We start from the raw sequence: 19,802 nt of genomic DNA on the forward strand, positions 1-19,802 counted from the left end.
CTTTTATCCCTACGAGAAAATGGAGCTCAGAGAGCCATTTTGCCCATGGTCTCACAGAAAACTGAGAGGCAGAGACAATATTTCAACTTGGATATGCCTGGGTCCAATGTTGTAGTTTGCATTTAAGACTCAGTTCCGTGGCATAGGAAAAAGCAGGTAGTAAATTGGTCTCAGAATTCAGTTTAGTGTATACTAAGTGGCTGCTCCATGTTTAGCATTTTGGCACCTTTAGGAGAGAGAAGGTTTAAAAGAAATACATGATGCCTTCTGCCTGTAATGGATTAGCACTTTGGAAGAATAGGAAACAATTAAAAAGTGCCACGAAACCAGTAAGTGCTGCTGGAGATCAGAGGATAAAGGTCATTGTCAGTGGCAGGGGTAGTTAGTAAAGAAGTGACATTTGTAAAGGAGATGCCTAATTTGTGGCACAGAAATACAGGCTAAGGGCTGCCCCATGGAGGAACAGAACCAAATCAAAGCCAGGTCAAAGTCAAATCAAAGGTGGCAGCAAAGTGTGCTGGGACAAGTGAAACCAAAAAAGATTTATTAGATAGAATATCTGGTGGTAACTACATTGGAAGGAGGGACTGGAGAAAGACAGATCAAGTAGGAATGTATTACAGAAAAGAGGTAGCAGGGTATTTGACTCCATGAGAACAAACAGTAAAATCATAGGTATTTTTCCAATATAGGAAAGGCAGGCTAAATACTTATTATTTTATATCAATTTATTCAATTTGGTTCTTTTCATACCCTGCAAGAGAGGCACCTAATTGATAGGAAAACTGAGTCTTAGAAATTAATGTGATTTGCCCAATATCACACGCAGCTGAGGCTGAAGACTTTGCCTCTTAACTCCAAATCTAGGGCACTTTATAGCTAGTGTTATAAAATCAAAGGTCTCTAGGAGTCAGGCTGGCATTGTAAATGAGAGAAGCTTATTAGGTAAAGGGGGGAAAAAAGTGGTGTAAACATGATAAGAAATGGCAACTGACATTTTACCTTATTCTCCAGGAGTAATAGGGAATAGTGGAGACTCTGGCAAGTGCCTCATTCTAAAGGGAAATTGCTAGCCATTTCCAAAAGGAGAAGCTTTAGATTTTTTTAATTGTGAAAGGAGTCATTCTTGACTTTTTGCTTTTTCTCTCTAAAGCCAAATCCTGGACGCTCAGTCTTCAAAAATATAATCAAAATGTGATCAATTCCTTACAATGCTTTCACTACCTCCAACAAGCCATCATCAAGTCTTTCACTTAAAATATTGCAGTGTCCTCCCAGCTATGCTCCCTAATCTTACTCTTGATTATCAAGAGCTTCTGAGACTTCATTCTGCAGCTTTATCAAAAGGCACCCTTAAAAAAGTGAAAATGCCAGCCATAGACTGGGAGGAAATATATATTTTTATTTATTTATTTATTTTAATGGAACACTTCATGAATTTGGATGTCATCCTTGCACAGGGGCCATACTAATCTTCTCTGTATTGTTTCTTTTCTTTCTTTTTTTTTTTTTTTTAAATATTTCAGTAGGTTTTTAGGGAACAGGTAGTATTTGGTTACATAAACACGTTTCTTATTGGTGACTTCTGAAATTTTGGTGCACCCGTCACCAGAGGAGTGTACAGTGTACCCAATTTGTAGTCTTTTAACCCCACCCTTTCCCCCAAGTCCCCAAAGTCCAATGTATTGTTCTTATGCCTTTGCATCCTCATAGCCTAGCTCCCACATGAGTGAGAATATAGGGTTTGATTTTCCATTCCTGAGTTACTTCACTTAGATTAACAGTCTCCAATTCCATCCAGGTTGCTGCGAATGCCATTATTTCTTTCCTTCTTATGGCTGAGTAGTATTTTATGGCATATATATATATATACCACATTTTCTTTTTTTATTATTATACTTCAAGATCTAGGGTACATGTGCACAATGTGCAGGTTTGTTACATAGGTATACATGTGCCATGTTGGTATGCTGCACCCATCAACTCGTCATTTACATTAGGTATTTCTCCTAATGCTATCCCTCCCCCAGTCCCCCACCCCCCGAAAGGCCCTGGTGTGTGATGTTCCCCACCCTGCGTTCATGTGTTCTCATTGTTAAACTCCCACTTATGAGTGAGAACATAATATACCACATTTTCTTTATCTCATTGTTTGATGGGCATTTGGGCTGGTTCCATATTTTTGCAATTGCAAATCGTGCTGCTATAAACATGTGTGTGCAAGTATCTTTTTCGTATAATGACTTCTTTTCCTCTGGGTAGATAGTAGTGGGATTGCTGGATCAAATGTTAGGCTACTTTTAGATCTTTAAGGACTCTCCACACTGTTTTCCATAGAGGTTGTACTAGTTTATATTCCCACCAACAGTGTAAAAGTGTTCGCTTTTCATGGTATCCATGCCAACATCTATTATTTTTTAATTTGTTTATTATGGCCATTCTTGCAGAAATGAGGTGGTATCGCATTGTGGTTTTGATTTGCATTTCCCTGATCATTAGTGATGTTGAGCATTTTTCCATATGCCTGTTGGCCATTCGTATATCTTCTTTTGGGAATTTTCTGTTCATGTCTTAGCCCATTTTTTGATGGCGTTGTTTGTTTTGTGTTGCTGGTTTGTTTGAGTTCTTTGTAGCTTTTGGATATTAGTCCTTTGTCTGATGTATAGATTGTGAACATTTTCTCCCTCTCTGTAGGTTGTCTGTCAACTCTGCTGATTATTTCTTTTGTTGTGCAGAAGCTTTTTTAATTAAGTCCCATCCATTTATCTTTTGTTGCATTTGCTTTTGAGTTATTGTTCATGAAGTCTTTGCCTAAACCAATGTCTACAAGGGTTTTTCTGATGTCATCTTCTAGAATCTTTGTGGTTTCAGGTCTTAGACTTAAGTCTTGATCCATCTTGAGTTGATTTTTTATAACGTGAGAGATAAGAATCCAGTTTCATTCTTCTACATGTGGCTCACCAGTTATCCCAGCACTAGTTGTTGAATTGAGTGTCCATTCCCTGTTTCGTTTTCATTTGCTTTGTCAAAGATTAGTTACCTGTAAGTATTTGGTTTTATCTCTGGGTTTTCTCTTCTGTTTCATTGGTCTGTGTGCCTATTTTTATACCATACTCTTTGGTGACTATGGTCTTATAGTATAGTATGAAGTTGGGTAATGTGATGCCTCCAGATTTGTTCTTTTTCCTTAGTCTTGGCTATGTGGGCTCTTTTTGGTTCCATATGAATATTAAGGTTGTTTTTTCTAGTTCTGTGAAGAATGATGGCAGTATTTTGACAGGAATTGCATTGAGTTTGTAGATTGCTTTTGGCAGTATGGTCATTTTTACAATATTGATTCTACCTATCCATGAGCATGGGATGTGTTTCCATTTGTTTGTGTCACCTATGATTTCTTTCAGGCATGTTTTGTAGTTTTCCTTATAGAGGTCTTTCATGTCCTTGGTTAGGTATATTCCCAAGTATTTTATTTTATTTTATTTTATTTTATTTTATTTTATTTTATTTTATTTACAGATATTGTGAAAGGGGTTGAGTTCTTAATTTGATTCTCAGCTTGGTCGCTGTTGGTGTATAGCAGAGCTACTTATTTGTGTGCATTAATTTTGTATCTGGAAACTTTGCTGAATTCATTTGCCAGCTCTAGGAGCTTTACGGATAAGTCTTTAGGATTTTCTAGGTATTCAATCATATCAGCAATCAGAGACAGTTTGACTTCCTCTTTACCAATTTGGATGCCCTTTTATTTCTTCCTCTTGTCTGATTGCGCTGGTTAGGACTTCCAGTACTATGTTGAATAGAAGTGGTGAAATGGGCTTCCTTGTCTCGTTCCAGTTCTCAGGGGGTATGCTTTCAACTTTTCCCCATTCAGTGTAATGTAGGCTGTGGGTTTGTCATGGATGGCTTTTATTACCTTAATAAATGCTGATTTTGCTGAGGGTTTTAATCATAAAGGGATGTTGGATTTTGTCAAATGCTTTTTCTGCATCTATTGAGATGATCATGTGATTTTTTTGTTTTTAATTCTGTTTATGTGCTCTGTCACATTTATTGACTTTATCCCTGCATCCCTGATATGAAACCCACTTGATCATAGTGGATTATCTTTTTGATATGCTATTGGGTTTTGTTTGCTAGCATTTTCTTGAGGATTTTTGCATCTGTGTTCATCAGGGATATTCATCTGTCATTTTCTTTTTTGTTGTTGTTGTCATGTCCTTCCCTGGTTGTGATATTAGGCTGATACTGGCTTCATAGAATGATTTAGGGGGGAATTCCCTCTTTCTCCATCTTTTGGAATAGTGTCAGTAGGATTGGTACCAATTCTTCTTTGAATGTCTGATATAATTCAGCTGCGAATCCGTCTGGTCCTGGACTTTTTTTCATTGGCAATTTTTTTTTTTCTTTTTTGAGATGGAATTTTGCTTTTGTTGCACAGGCTGGAGTGCAATGATGTCATCTCAGCTCACTGCAACCTCCACCTCCCGGGTTCAAGTGATTCTACTGCTTCAGCCTCCCAGGTAGCTAGGATTACAGGTGTCTGCCACCACCCCCAGCTAATTTTTTGTATTTTTAGTAGAGACAAGGTTTCACCATGTTGGTTGGGCTGGTCTCGAACTCCTGACCTCAGATGATCCACCTGCCTTAGCCTCCCGAAGTGCTGGGATTACAGCTGTGAGCCACCATGCCTGGCCTTGTTGGCAATTTTTAAATTACCATTTCAATCTCACTGCTTGTTATTGGTCTGTTCAGAGATTCTATATCTTACTGGTTTAATCTAGGAGGGTTGCATATTTCCAGGAATTTATCCATCTCCTCTAGGTTTTCTAGTTTATGCACGTAAAGGTGTTCATAGTAGCCTTGAATAATCTTGTATTTCTGTGGTATCTGTTATAATATCTCCCATTTCGTTTGAGAGAGCTTATTTGGATCTTTTCTCTTGGTTAATCTCGCTAATAATCTATCAATTTTATTTATCTTTTCAAAGAACCAGCTTTTTGTTTCATTTATCTTTTGTGGTTTTTTGTTTGTTTGTTTGTTTCAATTTCATTTAGTTCTGGTCTAATCTTTGTTATTTATTTTCTTCTGCTGAGTTTGGGTTTGGATTTTTCTTATTTCTTCAGTTCCATGATGTGTGACCTTAGATTGTATATTTGTGCTCTTTCAGACTTTTTGATGTAGGCATTTAATGCTATGAACTTTCATCTTAACACTGCTTTTGCTGTATCCCAGAGGTTTTGATAGATTGTGTCACTATTATTGTTCATTTCAAAGAATTTTTAAATTTCCATCTTGCCTTCATTGTTGACCCAATGATCATTCAGGAGCAGCTTATTTAATTTCCATGTATTTGCATGGTTTTGAGGGTTCCTTTTGGAGTTGATTTCTAATTTTATTCCACTGTAGCCTGAGAGAGTACTTGATATAATTTTGATTTTCTTAAATTTACTGCGACTTGTTTTGTGGTCTATCGTATGGTCTATTTTGGAGACTATTCCATGTGCTGATGTAATAGAATGTACATTCTGCAGTTGTTGGGTAGAATGTTCTGTAAATGTCTGTTAAGTCCATTTGTTGTAGGGGACAGTTGAAGTCCATTGTTTCTTTATTGACTTTCTGTTTTGATGACCTGTCCAGTGACATCACTGGAGTACTAAAGTCCCCCACTAATATTGCATTGCCGTCTATCTCATTTCCTAGGTTTAGTAGTAATTTTTTATAAATTTGGGAGCTCCAGTGTTAGGTGAATATACATTTAGAATTGTGATATTTACTGTCGGCCTAGTCTTTTTATCATTATACAATGTCCCTCTTTGTCTTTTTAAATTGCTGTTGCTTTACAGTTTGTTTTGTCTGATATAAGAATAGCTGCTCCTGTTCACTTTTGGTGTCTGTTCACATGGAATATGTTTTTCCACCCCTTTACCTTAAATTTATGTGAGTCCTTATGTGTTAGGTGAGTGTCCTGAAGATAGCAGAAACTTGGTGAATTTTTATCCAACCAATGAATTTCTCAGGTGCTCTTTAAACTTCTTATATTTGGATGTCTAGATTTCTGGCAAGGCCAAGGAAGTTTTCCTCAATTATTCCCTCAAATATGTTTTCCAAATATGTTTGCTGCCATTCTATATCTTCTAAGTGGAACGTTTAGGCCACTTACATTCAATGTTAGTATTGAGGTGTAAAGAGTACTATTCTATTCATTGTGTTATTTGTTGCCTGAATACCCTTTTTTTAAATTGTGTTATTGTTATATAGGTCCCGTGAGATTTATGCTTTAAGGTTCTATTTTTTTATTGTGTTATTGTTATATAGGTCCTGTGAGATTTATGCTTTAAATTTCTATTTTATTGTATGTTGAGGATTTGTTTCAAGATTTAGAGCTCCTTTTATCGGTTCTTGCAGTGCTTGTTGGTAGCAGCAAATTCTCTCAGCATTTATTTGTCTGGAAAAGACTATCCTTCCTTCATTTATGAAGTTTAGTGTTGCTGGATACAAAATTCTTGGCTGATCATTGTTTTGCTTAAAGAGGCTAAAAATAGGACCCCAAACTCTTCTAGCTTGTAGGGTTTCTGCTGAGAAATCTACTGTTAATATGATAGATTTTCCTTGATAGGTTACCTTATGCTTTTGCCTCACAGCTGTTAAGATTCTTTCCCTCATCTTGACTTTAGATAATCTGATGACTATATGCCTAGGTAATGATCTTTTTGCAATGAATTTCTCAGGTGTTCTTGGAGCTTCTTCTATTTGGATGTCTAGCTCTCCAGTAAGGCTGGGGAAGTTTTTCTCAATTATTCCCTCAAACAGGTTTTCCAAACTTTTAGATTTCTCCGCTTCTTCAGGAACACCAATTACTCTTAGACATGGACGTTTAACATAGTCCCAAACTTCTTGAAGGTTTTGTTCATTTTTTAGAATTCTTTTTTCTTTGTCTTTGGCAAATTGGGTTAATTGGAAAGCCTTGTCTTTGAGCACTGAGGTTCTTTCTTCTACTTGTTCGATTCTATTGCTGAGACTTTCCAGTGCATTTTACATTTCCCTAAGTATGTCCTTGATTTCCAGACGTTGTGGTTGTTTTTTATTTATACTACCTATTTCACTGAAGCATTTTCCTTTCATATTCTGTATCATGTTTTTGATTTCTTTAAGTTGCACTTCATCTTTCTACAGTGCCTCCTTGATTAGCTTACTAATCGACTTTCTGAATTCTTTTTCTGGCAATCCAGAGATTTCTTCTTGGTTTGGATGCATTGCTGGTGAGCTGGTATGATCTTTTGGGAGTGTTGAAGAAACTTGTTTTGTCATATTGCCAGAATTGTTTTTCTGGTTCCTTCTCATTTGGGTAGACTATGTTAGATGGAAGATCTGGGATTCAAGGGCTGCTGTTCAGATTCTTTTGTCCTATGGGATGCTCCTTTGATGTGGTGTTCTCCCCCTTCCCCCAGGAATGGGGCTTCTTGAGAGCCGAACTGTAGTAATTGTTTTTGCTCTTCTGGGTCTTACCACCCACTGGAGCTACCAGACTCCGTGCTGGTACTGGGGAGTGTCTGCAAAGAGTCTTGTTATGTGATCCATCTTCAGGTCTTTCAGCCATGGATACCAGCACCTCCTCTGGTGGAGGTAGGAGGGGAGTGAAGTGGACCGTGTGAGGGTCCTTGGTTGTGTTTCTGTTCAGTGTGCTGGTTTTGTGTTGGCTGGTCTCCAGCCAGGAGGTGGCGCTTTCAAGAATGCATCAGCCGTGGTCCTATAGGTAGGACGTAAACTTGCCTTATGGCCACCTGGTTAAGTACTGAGGTTTCTCATGTGGTGGGCAGGGCCATAGAACTCTTTTGTCTTCAGCTATGGGGTGGAGGTGGGGGGAGGCGGATAAAGGTGAAAGAGAAAGACCACCAGATAGGGGCAGACATAAGCATGGCTGAGCTCAGCCTCTCCTTGGGCAGAGCTTGCTGTGGCTGCTGTGGGGGATGGGTTCTCAGTCCAATGGAGTTGTATTCCCAGGGGGATTATGGCTGCCTCTGCTGAGTCATACAGGTTTCCAGGGAAGTGTGGAAAAGCTAGCAGTCACAGGCCTCACCCCACTCCGTCGGTCCTAAAGGCTGGTCTCACTCCCACCGTGCCCCTGCAACAGCACCAAGTCTATTTCCAGGCAGCCAGTGACCAGGGCTGAGAACTTGCCCAGACCATGAGCCTCCCCTTCGTGAAAGCAGGCAGACTCAGTTTTTCAGTATCTCAGGGAGCCTGCAGCGATGATCCAGTTCTTCAAAGGGTTTGTGGATTCTCTTGGCTTCCCTCGTTTTTCCTCTGGTATTTCTTGGAGCAAAAGTTCACGGTGTGAGTCTCCACACATTGCTCTGTCTGTCTGAGCAGGAGCTGCAAGCTAGTTCTGCCTCCTATCCACCATCAACTTCTCTGTATCATTTCAATTTTAGTATATGTGCTGCGGAAGCAAGCATGAGGAAATATTTTTAGTATATGAATTCAAAGAAGAAATAGCCAGAATTTATAGATTTAAAAAGCCCCATTACTCAATAATAATAAAAGATGAACAACCCAATTAAAAATATAGACTGGGCGTGGTGGCTTATGCCTGTGATCCCAGCACTTCGGGAGGCTGAGGCGGGTAGATCACTTGAAGTCAGGAGTTTGAGACCAGCATGGCCAACATGGAGAAACCCATCTCTACTAAAAATACAAAAATTAGTCTGGCGTGGTGGCATGTGCCTGTAGTCCCAGCTACTCGGGAGGCTGAGGCAGGAGAATCGCTTGAATCCGGGAGGCAGAGTTTGCTGTGAGCCAAGATTGTGCCGCTGCCCTCCAGCCTGGGCGACAGAGTGAGACCCTGTCTCAAAAAAAAAAAAAAAAAAAAAAAAAAAAAATCTATGTATATATATATATATATATATATATATATATATATATATACACACACACAAACACACACACACACACACACACGTATGTATGTATAGGCAAAAGGTTGAACAAGTCCTTCACACTGAAGATATCCAATAGCCCAAAGCATATCAAAAGCATTATTAAGAAAATGCAAATTAAAACCACACTGAGCTACCACTGCACACCCATCAGCATGATCATTTATAACTCAGGAAAAATATTTGCATATGTATTTTCTATTGTATAAAAAAACGACAAATTATGCAACTGAAAACAATACATTTATTATCTCATAATTTCTGTGTGGCAGGAGTTTGAACATAGTTTAGCTGGATTTTCTGCTTTAGGGTCTCTTACAATGCTGGAGTCAATATTTCAGCCAGGGCTGGAATGCTCTCTGAAAGCTGATGTGGAAGGGACCTGCCTTTAAGCTCACATGGTATTTGGCAGAATCGAGTTTCTCTAGGCATGCTGGGTTATGAGCTTCAGTCACCGTTAATTCCTTGCATGTTGACCTCTCCAGCACAGCAGCTTGCTTCATGAAGTATGCAGGCCAACAAGAAAATAGAGCCTACTAGCAAGATGTAAGTTACAACTTTATGTCACCTAAACATGGTGGTAGTGACATCTCATCCCTTTTTCCCACCATTGATTAGAAACGAGTCATAGTCTTACTGGCACTTAAGGGAAGGGGATAAATTGCCCAAGGGTATGAGTACAAGGGGGCGAGGATTGTTACGAATCATCTTAGGAACTGCCTACGGCCACAAGGTTTGACAAAGGACTCATATCTAGAATAGTAATGAACTTCTGCACTCAATACAGCTCAATTAAAATATAGAAAAAAGACTGGGAAGGGATTTCTCAAAGAAGATATCTCATAGTCAATAAGCATATGAAGAAGTGTTCTACATCATTAGTCATTAAGGAAATTCAAATGAAAACCACAAAGAGGTTCTACTACACACCCACCAGAATGGCTAAATTTAAGCGGCTGACAATACCGACTATTGTCAAAGAAGCGGAGTGACTAGATCTCTCCTTCTAGCTCGTGGGAAAGTAAAATGGCCCAACCACACTGGAAAACACTTTGGCAATTTCTAATAAAGTTAAACACACACCTACCCTTGACCCAACAGTCCCACTCATAGGTATTTCTTCTTTAAGAGAAATGAATGCTGTACTTGTGTTCACATACATACATACACACCCCTGAGTTATTATAACTACAAACTAGAAAATGCCAAATGTCCATCAATAGGAGAATATAATTTAAAAAATAGTATATTTATATGAAACACTACACAGCAATTTTTAAGAAGAATAGGCTACTGATAAATACAACAAGAATGAATTTCAAAAACAGTATACTGAGCAAAAGAAGCCAGAAACAAACAAAATTCATACTGAATAATTTCATTTTTATGAAATGCAAGAGCAAAATATTTTATATATGGTGATGGAAGTCAGAAAAGTTGTTATTTCTAGGAGGGTTTGAGAGAGGGTTTTTGATTCAGAAGGAGCACATGGAAATTTTCTGGGGGTGATGGAAATAAATGTTCTGTATATTCATCTGGGTAGTAGTTGTGCAGATGTATGCATAGGTAAATAGTCACTTAAGATGTGTGCATTTTCCTGTAAGTATATTTTAGCTCAAAGATTAAAATAGATTGGGAAACATACTTTGACGTGCTTTCAAATCACCTGGAGATCTGGTTAAAATGCACATTCTGATGTAGTAGGCCTGGAATAGGCTTGAGATTTTGCATTATTAACCAGATGCCAGGTGATATTGATGCTTCTGGTAATGAGGGCTCTGTTTGTAGCAAGGTCCTGAAATCTATCTGTCACTGTTTCAGCTACAATTGCTGCATAGCAAACCACCCATACTCAGTGGTGTAAAATAATTATTGTATTATGCTAAAGATTTTGTGTGTCAGCGAATTGAACAGGGCACAGCAGGGATGATCTGTCTTTTCTTTGAGGTGCCACAGTATCTAAAGCCTCAGCTGGGAAGAGTCAAATGCTGGGACCTGAAAGCTGGGGCTGGGATCACTTAAGTGTGTCTTCCTCACTCACCTGGCTGGCACCTGGGCTTGGGAGCATGTGAGTGTTAGAACAGCTCCCTGGGGTGACCACAGGAGGCCTTTCTATGGCCTTAGCTCTCTCATTTGAAGGCTCGGGAGTCTAAACGTGAATGCTCTCAACAAATTTTTAAAGAAAGAGAGAAAGAGAGAGAGAAAGGGAGGGAGGGAGGGAAGAGAGAAAAGAAAGGGGGAAGGAAGAAAGGAAGGAAAGGAAAGAAGGAAGGGAGGAAGAAAGGAAGGAGGGAGGAAACAGAAAGAAAGAGAAAGAAGAAGGGAAGGATGAAAGGAAGGAAGAAAAGAGGAAAGAGAGAGAAAGAGAAGAAAGGAAAGGAGAGAAAGAAGAAAGGAAGGAAGAAAGGAAGGAGAGAAGAAAGAGAAAGGAAAGGAGGTAAGGATGGAAAGAAGGAAGGAAGAAAAAGAGGAGAGAGAAAGAGAAGGAAGAAGAGAAGGAAGGAAAGAGGAAGAGAAAAAGAGGAGAAATGGAAGGAAGGAAGGAAGGGAGGAAGGGAGGGAAGGAGGGGAAAGAAAGAGAGAGAGAGAGAAAGAAAGGAAGGAAGAAAGAAAGAGAAAGTAAGTTGCATTGCCTTTTCTGACTTAGCCTTGACAATCACTGAAAGTCACAAACTTCCCCAGATTTGAGTGAGAGGACACAGATTTTACTTTCCAATGAGAGACATGTCAGGGACACATTGCAGAAAAATATGTGGGATGAGAAACATTTTTATGGCCCTACTTGGAAAATACAACTTTCCACCTCCACAGAGCCTTAACATAAGTCTGATCAAGTTGTGTATCTTCTCAAAATCCTGGACTGCCTTCCTGTTTCACTCAATAAATCCCCAAACCTTTCCCAAAGCCTGTAAAGATCCAAACGATTGGGCTGGGGCTGCTTCTGTGTCTTTTGCCTGTTCTGATGTCACTTATCAGAGTATTTCCTAAGTTCTCAATGTAAAATAGATGCTCTGTCCCTCTGTCATCAGTGCCTCATGTGTTTTTCCTTTTGTTATTTGTGTGTTTATTTTTTCCCCAGTTAGAAGGTAAGCTTCAGGAGAACGGCAACTTTTTTTCTTGCTTGTTGTTGTATTAGAATGAAGAACCATGCCTAGAATACAATAAGTACTCAATACTTTTGTCCAGTGAATGAATGAATGGTGCTATTTATTGGTATAGCAATCCTAGTTACTAATCTGTTGACTTCTACTTATGATAAATGAGATTAAGATTCTGCTTCTCCATCCTCCCAACAGACACTTTTCTTCTCCCATTCTCTTAATGTATTTATATAACAACTTATTATTGTTGTTATTACATGCTTCTGATGTGTTATTTTCAACTTGAGGGTAGATCAGAATTGACTGCAAGGCTTGTTAAAAATCAAAACTGCTAGGCTCTACCCAGAGAGTTTTTGATTCGGTGGTTCCAGGGTGAGCCTGAGAATTTTCATTTTAATGAGTTCCCAGGTGATGATGCTGATGAAAACTATTTGTAATGTTAAAATAATATAAACACTCAAACCTAATGTAAATACTGACATTGACACTGAGCTTTTGGCGTTTTTGTTTTTGTTGTTTTTGTTCCCTGATTTTCATATTGATTTGTTTTGTTTTGCCTCTGAATTTCATCTTGGAAGCTTTATTCAGAAGCTTGGTGATTCCTGGGTGTACATATATAATTAGGACTGAGGCACTAGATAACATATGGAAAAGTCTGTGTGTTTGGTGTTTTTCTGTATAGTGATTGGGTGTCATCTTGGATTAAGTTCTCCAAAAGCAAGTGCTAAGGGAGAATTCTTATGGAAGTGATCTATTAAGCAAACACCCTTGTGATATTGTTAAGAGTGGGATTAGCATGGCGGACAAGAGGAAGAAGGCAAGGAAGAGTAAGATTCCAGGCAAAATCCCAACTCCAGTCCAAAGCTACAGGGAAACTGTAGGGTAGGGTATATGAGCTAGGCTCTCACACACCCTCTTGAGTCAGTCACTGGTTAAGTGTCATCTGAGGAGAAGGATAACTCTCAGACATCTTTAGTTCTCTCTTTGGCATACAGGACAAAGAGGCTCCAGTAGGAAAAGTGCCCTTCAAATAGAGTCCCAGGTGCCAGCTCTTAGAAGAAAAGCACACAAAGGCTTGGGGACAGGTTCCCTGATATGATAAAGGGAACTTGAAAGACCTGCAGATGGTGGGGTTGGTAGAGGGACACCAAAAATGTTGGCTGCAGAGGTGCTGGGAGGTTTTCTTTGGGGAGTTCTGTAGGAATTTTGTCTGGGTGACAGTGGGGCTATTGGACACGGGCACATGTTTTGCAGGTCACAGTGCAGACTTCCTCTTAGTCCTACTGTCCTCTATTGTGTCCAGAGTCGTAGAGTGTAGAGACTCATTGGTTCAATTTTTCCACCAAATAAATCTCTTATCTCCTGCTGGGCATTGCCTGGGTTTAGTGGCTTTAGTCAGAATTCAGCAGTTCAATAACTCAGTGGTTTTGAGGAGATAATAAGAAAACCTCTCCAACTCCAGAGGATATTGAGGGGATGAGAAAAAACAAACAAACAAACAAACTAGTATTAGTGAGAGCCCTGGCGTAGATCATCTTTGACTCACCCAGCAGGGCAAAAGGCCCATGTGTTAAGTGAAACAAGCTTAACAAAAACCAAGGCTCGAAAGTGAGGAAATCCTAATCCATGGCTTCATCCAGTTGTGACATGAACCTGGACCTGAACTTTTCCAGCCATAGTCACCCTATTTTTTTTTAACCTGAAAATCTATTTCAGGGCCACAAAAGGTCATCTTAGGTGCCAATCATATTTAGAGATTCTACTGTGGTATATGAAGAATAAATCAGGAACTTAATCAATGATGGTTATATTTTTAGTCTGACCATGTTAAAGACTGAAAACATAACTATTTCCTACACAGGAAGGTTATTACTCAGATTCTTCTATGAGATGTAAAGCTCTGATTGTCTTTGAAGGTTTATTTTCTTAACTTGACATTATTGACTTCTTATATGAAAAAGCCACTTATCCCAATATCTGGAAATTCTACTAGTTGATATTATTATTCCTTAAAATTGTTAACATAATTTGTTCATTTAACAAAAGGATCTAATGGGCTTGAATTTGAACAAAAGATATGTATTAGACAAATTAACATTATTGATATAGCAGTTTGCCATATTGAAAAGTATGAAGATTTGAATCAAAGTTACCAGCTATAAAATTTGGACAATTGCGTACAAAATAGAAATAACAATACCTAGCTTACAATACAGTTGAACAAGACGATATCTGTAAAGCATGATGTGTATATAGTGCATAGCATGTTGTAGATTTTTAACAAGTTTCAGTTCCCTTCTCTCCATTCGCCTCAAATCTAACAGGAGCACTGATCTCTAACCATCTCTATGCTCTGATACAAAGTTCCCTGTGAAAAGCATTATACAAAGTATTTGATAACAGCTCTGTTAGAATTTGTCTAGCAAGTTTTCTAGCCTGTACCTGAAAGCCTCAATTAAAAAAGGAACAAAGTATTTAATTACCTCATAGTTCTATAAGAAATTAGGTATCATTAAATATTATATAATATTCATAGCTGTTTTTATCCTTTTGTGTAATCCCAGCAATTGGGATAAGTATAGTGCAGTCAATACAACTACAAGAACACTTAACAGGATTTAAATATTAACTTCGACATTTTAGGAAATAGTTACTAATATAAGATAAATTTTCTTTTAAAAATTAGACCACATTTAATAATGAGGGTGTGATCATCCTATTTTGGGGGGAATTTATGAAAAACAAAATGATGAAATTGGCCTTTTCTGGTTATGTTTGTTGCTTTACATTGTCTTTCCTCTCTGCGACCTCCGTGCTCTAGAGCGCTGGGAAAGCTAGAGAGAACCAGGCAGCCGGGAGGATGGAACCAACTTCCACTCTTAGAAATCACCCTCCACATCTGTGGGGACTCAAAGTAAAAGAAAAATGAAAACTCCAGGATCAACAGCAAGTCATCACTCAGCAATCCTAAGGGAGTTTTCACAGCGTGAGAGGGAAGGAAGGGATAGTAGCCAAAATAGCCAGTGAGTGATGACGAAGAACAAAGGGAGGGTCAAGGGATTACTGACCTCAAATAGAGAGTTGGTTAAATGAAGAAAGGGCACAATTCAGAGGTTAAGATGTCTGACAGTAGAACTGCTAGTTGTCCCATGCATTACTACTTTTTTAAAAATAATATTTTTTCTTGATAACAAAAGTATGAAAGGTTTTATTACAAAATATAAAACAATGCAATAAAAAAATACAGTATGCAACCATCATTGCCACCCCGCATTTTGTATACTTCTTGCCCTTGTATTTTCTATCAGCCAGATAGGAAACAGGAAGACAGGCAGGAAACAGAAGACCTGCTTACGTTAGGAAAAACAAAAATGAAAACATGAGATGGTTTGCTTTCAAAGGAACTCATTGCAAAGGTGTAGCTGAATGTAAGGGATCCAGAAGTGGAAGGGCTGTCAGCCAAAGAGATGAGGGGAAGGTTATAGGAAGCTAGAAAGCATCATATGAAACAGGATGCTTTGTGGGAGCATTACGCCCTCTGACTTTCAGAGACACAGCCAGCATAAGACACTCTCTCATGGGGAGAGAATCAGGATTATAAATACGTTGACCTCTCATTTATCTTTCCCCAGTTTTCTACGGGGCCTCTGCATTGACGGAACTCAACAGTAAGCCAGAGGACATGGAAACCCATTAAGGTTAACCTGTGAGTTTGAGGGAGTCTCCAAGACCACCTTCCATTAAAAAAAAATTGCTAAAAGTACTCACAGACTGCAGCAAAACTGCAATACTCATGCTTATGGCTTATTACACTAAAGGATGCAGGTCAAAATTAGCAAAGGGAAGAGGCACAGAGGCACATAGAACAAAGTTGAGAAGGGGTCTGGGGTAGAGATTCCAGATGTCCTCTCCTAGTGGAGTCATGTAGATGGCATTAACTACTCCTAGCAATGATGTGTGACAATATACAGATAAATCGCCAATGAAGAAAGCTCACTTGAGCGTTGGTGTCCAGAGTTTATATTAAGAATTGGCCACTTTCATATATATGACTGTTGTGTGGTTGAACTCAGTCACTAGTGACTCCAGACATTGAGCTGTTACTGTGGCCCACCCTATAACACTATTGCCATAAAGACTCTGGCATGTCCCTATCACCCCCAGGTAAACAAAGGCATTCTTATCAGGGAGGACATTCCAAGTGCTTAGAGATGACCTCCCAAGAGTTAGGAGGAAAGGAACAAATCTTTCTTTGCACTGAGTTAAATCTTTACTGCACACACTAATATAATTCAGCAAGACTGGCTGCCTACCTAAGTTATAGCACCCAGTGCAAATAAAAAATTACAGCACCTATTCAAAAATTATTACAATTTCAGGAAGGTGACAAGAGAGTGTTAAACCAAGAGTGAGAGCCTTCTGAGCATGGGGACATGTGAACAACTGCACAGTTTATATGCTCAGGGAACCAGCCTTGCAGGTCAGCATCTGCTGTGGTTTGGATATGTTTTGTTTGACCCTGCCAAGTCTCATGTTGAAATGTTATCCCCAGTGTCAGAGGTGGGGGCCTGGTGGGAGGTGTATGGGTCATGGAAGCAGATCCCTCGTGAATGGCTTGGTGCCAGTCTCATGGGAATGAGTTAGTTTTCACTCTTAGTTCCTGTAAGAACTGGTTGTTTAAAAGAGCCAGGCACCTCCTCCTCTCTCTCTCTTCCTCTCTGTCGCCATGTGATCTCTGCACATGCTTGCTCCCATTCACTTCTGCCATGAGTGGAAGCAGCTTCAGGGCCTCCCCAGAAGCACCATGATTCTTGCACAGCCTGCAGAACTGTGAGAAACTTACATCTCTTTTCTTTACAAATTACTCAGTTTCAGGTATTCCTTGATAGCAATACAAATAAACTAAGACAAGCTCTATCAGGCAGAGACCAATGAGGATGAGAATGGAAAAGTTATATGGGGAGTAGGACAAATGGAAGCTATCTTACTCACCTAGATGATACATACACGTGGTTTTTGAATTTTTTCTACTGTGGAACTTTAAACATATACAAAATAGAACAATAGACTTGGTGTGGTGGCTCACGCCTGTAATCCTAGCACTTTGGGAGGCTGAGGCAGAAGAATCACGAGCCCAGGACTTGGAGGCCATCCTGGGCAACATAGTGAGACCTTGTCTCTACAAAAAATTTAAAAATTGGCAAGGCATAGCGGTGCACGCCTGTAGTCCCAGCTATTTGGGAGGCTGAGATGGGAGGATTGCATGAGTCTAGGAATTTGACACTGTAGTGAGCTATTATCATGCCACTTCACTCCAGCCTGGGTGACAGAGTAAGACTTTGCCAAAAAAAAGACTTAAAAAATAGAACAATAGTATACCCAATGTACCCATCATCTAGTTTATAATTTATCAACTCATCGTCAGTCCTTTATTCATCTGTACTTCTACCTACTTATTCACCTCATATTTCCAAACAAATCCCAGACTCTAGATTGTTTTAATCTATAAATATATGTCTTCCAATGTATCTTGTTAAAAGAACCATTTTGAAAACATATGAGCAATCGTGTTCTGAAACCTAGAAAACAATAAAAATATATATATATTTTAACATAACTATAGATTTTGAGTATTTTTCATGAATTTGAAAACCATGTAAAACCTCATACTTAGGGACTGCATACTATTTCATTTATTTATTTATTTATTTGCATTTAAGCCACTTCCTTTAAAACCATATTTTAAATAATGCTAGGATAACATCTTTTGATTGCATCTAAGGTTACTTCCTTAGCGTAGATATCTTGAATGGGAAATTGACTCAAGGGATATTGATACATATTTTAAAATTGCTTTCTGGAGACCTAAAGTTGCTTTTCAATTTAAGAAAAAATTTGGGTTAGTCTCTTTGTAGTTCCATTTATTTGCTAATTGGGCATATCTGCACCGATTTATTTGGTGTTAAGTGCTATAGGGGATTGCATAGGGTGAAGGAATAAGCCCCTGCTTTTGAAACATTTATAATCCATTAAGTTAGACAAACTACATCCACAAATAGCAGTATAGTTAGCAAATATTCTATGAACCTCCGGGAAGAAATAGGAAAGTATTCTAGGAATTTCGAGAGATTAAAAACCATTCCAACTAGAATTTTTAACATGGTTGTTGCAAGGGTCAAACATACACTATATATCAAAGCAGGTTGAAAAAATGAAAATATATTCACATGTGTTAGATCTATTTGGTAAACAGCTACATGAGTTTAGAATCCTTATTTTTTTTTTAACTTTCATCTGTTCAATTAATAGAAAAAAAGTAAAATACTCAAAGGAGCTTGCTGTTTTGCTTCCAAAGGGCAAGCCAGTGACCCAAACAAAAAACATATATGTTCAAGGAACAATAGAAATGGTATAAGGCTCTGTGATATGGTTTGGCACTGTGTCCCCACCCAAATCTCATCTGGAATTGTAATCCTAATGTGCCAAGGGAGGGACCTTGTCAGAGGTAATTGGATTTTGAGTGGGCGGTTTCTCCTATGCTGTTTTCACGATAGTGAGTTCTCCCAAGATCTGATGGTTTAAAAGTGGCACTTCCCCCTTCACTCTCTCTCTCCTGCCACCACATAAAACGTGTCTTGTTTCCCTTCACCTTCTGCGATGATTGTAAGTTTCCTGAGGCCTCGCCGGCTGTGGAGAACTGTGAGTCAGTCAAACCTCTTTTCTTCGTAAATTATCCAGTCTCAGGTAGTACCTTTATAGCAGTGTGAGAATGGACTAATACACTATGTCTGTTTGACTGCTCTTATCTACAAATTTAGCCCCAGAAGTTAAGCAAATATAAGCAAGCCAAATAATAATAATAAGCTATTTTCTGTTACAATGACATTATGTGTGTGTTTAACTGAATAGATCACTTCTCATAGTTGTTTGGGCATTTTTACCACCTTTTAAATTGCATACAAATTGATACTTACGGAAAAATACAGAATAACAGTGATGCAAGGCCAGTGAGTCCCAAAATTGGAGCTTACCCCAGGAGTGTTCTTGGCTTTGCCCAGGAAACAATTCAAGGACAAGCTGGTGGTGTTAGACAGCAGCTTTGATTGAAGCAGCAGAGCACAGCAGCAGTAGAGATCCTGCTCCTTGTGGAGCAGGGCTACCCCATAGACAGGGTGCCCAGAGTAGCAGCTCAGAGGTGGTACTGTAGTCATATTTGTACCCACTTTTAATTATGTGCAAATTAAGTGGCAGATTATCCAGAAATTTCTAAAAAACAGGTGGTAATTTCCGGGTGTTGCCCTGGAAAGGGGTGGCAACTCCTAGGTCTTGCCATAGCAATGGTAAACTGTCGTGGTGCTGATGGGCATGTCCTAGGGAGAGGTGTTTTCCGAGCCTCTTCCCTGTTTCAGCAAGTCTTCAATCTTGTCTTGTGTCAAGTCTGACCTCATACCTCAACACATTGAGAATAAATAAAAAATTTCAGCTAGTAAAGTCTTAGGTGCATTTCTGCTCACAGAGAAAAATTCTAATACATATGAAGACTGATGATGTGAAATCTGTCTCATTTCTGATAACATTTACTGAAGAAAATTTGGTTCCCCAGGAATCTTTTAAGAGACCTCAATCACATCCTTTTCCTTCCAAATTCTTAGAAGATAATAATCAAATACTTCCCGTAGCTAGAGAAGACAGACACAGCTCACAAGACATCATGGAGTTTAACAGTTGTTAATAAATAGTGATGGAGATAAATAATTAAACTTTT

At 38.9% G+C, this 19,802-nt stretch overlaps 1 long non-coding RNA gene, 1 other non-coding gene and 1 pseudogene across 6 annotated transcripts in view; 2 read left to right on the plus strand and 1 right to left on the minus strand.

Annotated features, from left to right (window-relative positions):
- LOC109026875 (uncharacterized) overlaps positions 1–19,802 on the plus strand; it is a 666,434-nt gene that overhangs the window by 132,889 nt on the left and 513,743 nt on the right. The gene's annotated exons all lie outside the window — the stretch shown is intronic.
- Positions 1,416–1,503, minus strand: LOC115934778 (uncharacterized; annotated as a pseudogene).
- Positions 14,429–14,491, plus strand: LOC115934814 (U7 small nuclear RNA). The gene has a single exon (XR_004070559.1). It is a non-coding gene; the product is annotated as a U7 small nuclear RNA (small nuclear RNA).

This window comes from Gorilla gorilla, chromosome 4 (assembly GCF_029281585.2).
Source record: "Gorilla gorilla gorilla isolate KB3781 chromosome 4, NHGRI_mGorGor1-v2.1_pri, whole genome shotgun sequence".
NCBI classification, from domain to species: Eukaryota; Metazoa; Chordata; class Mammalia; order Primates; family Hominidae; genus Gorilla; species Gorilla gorilla.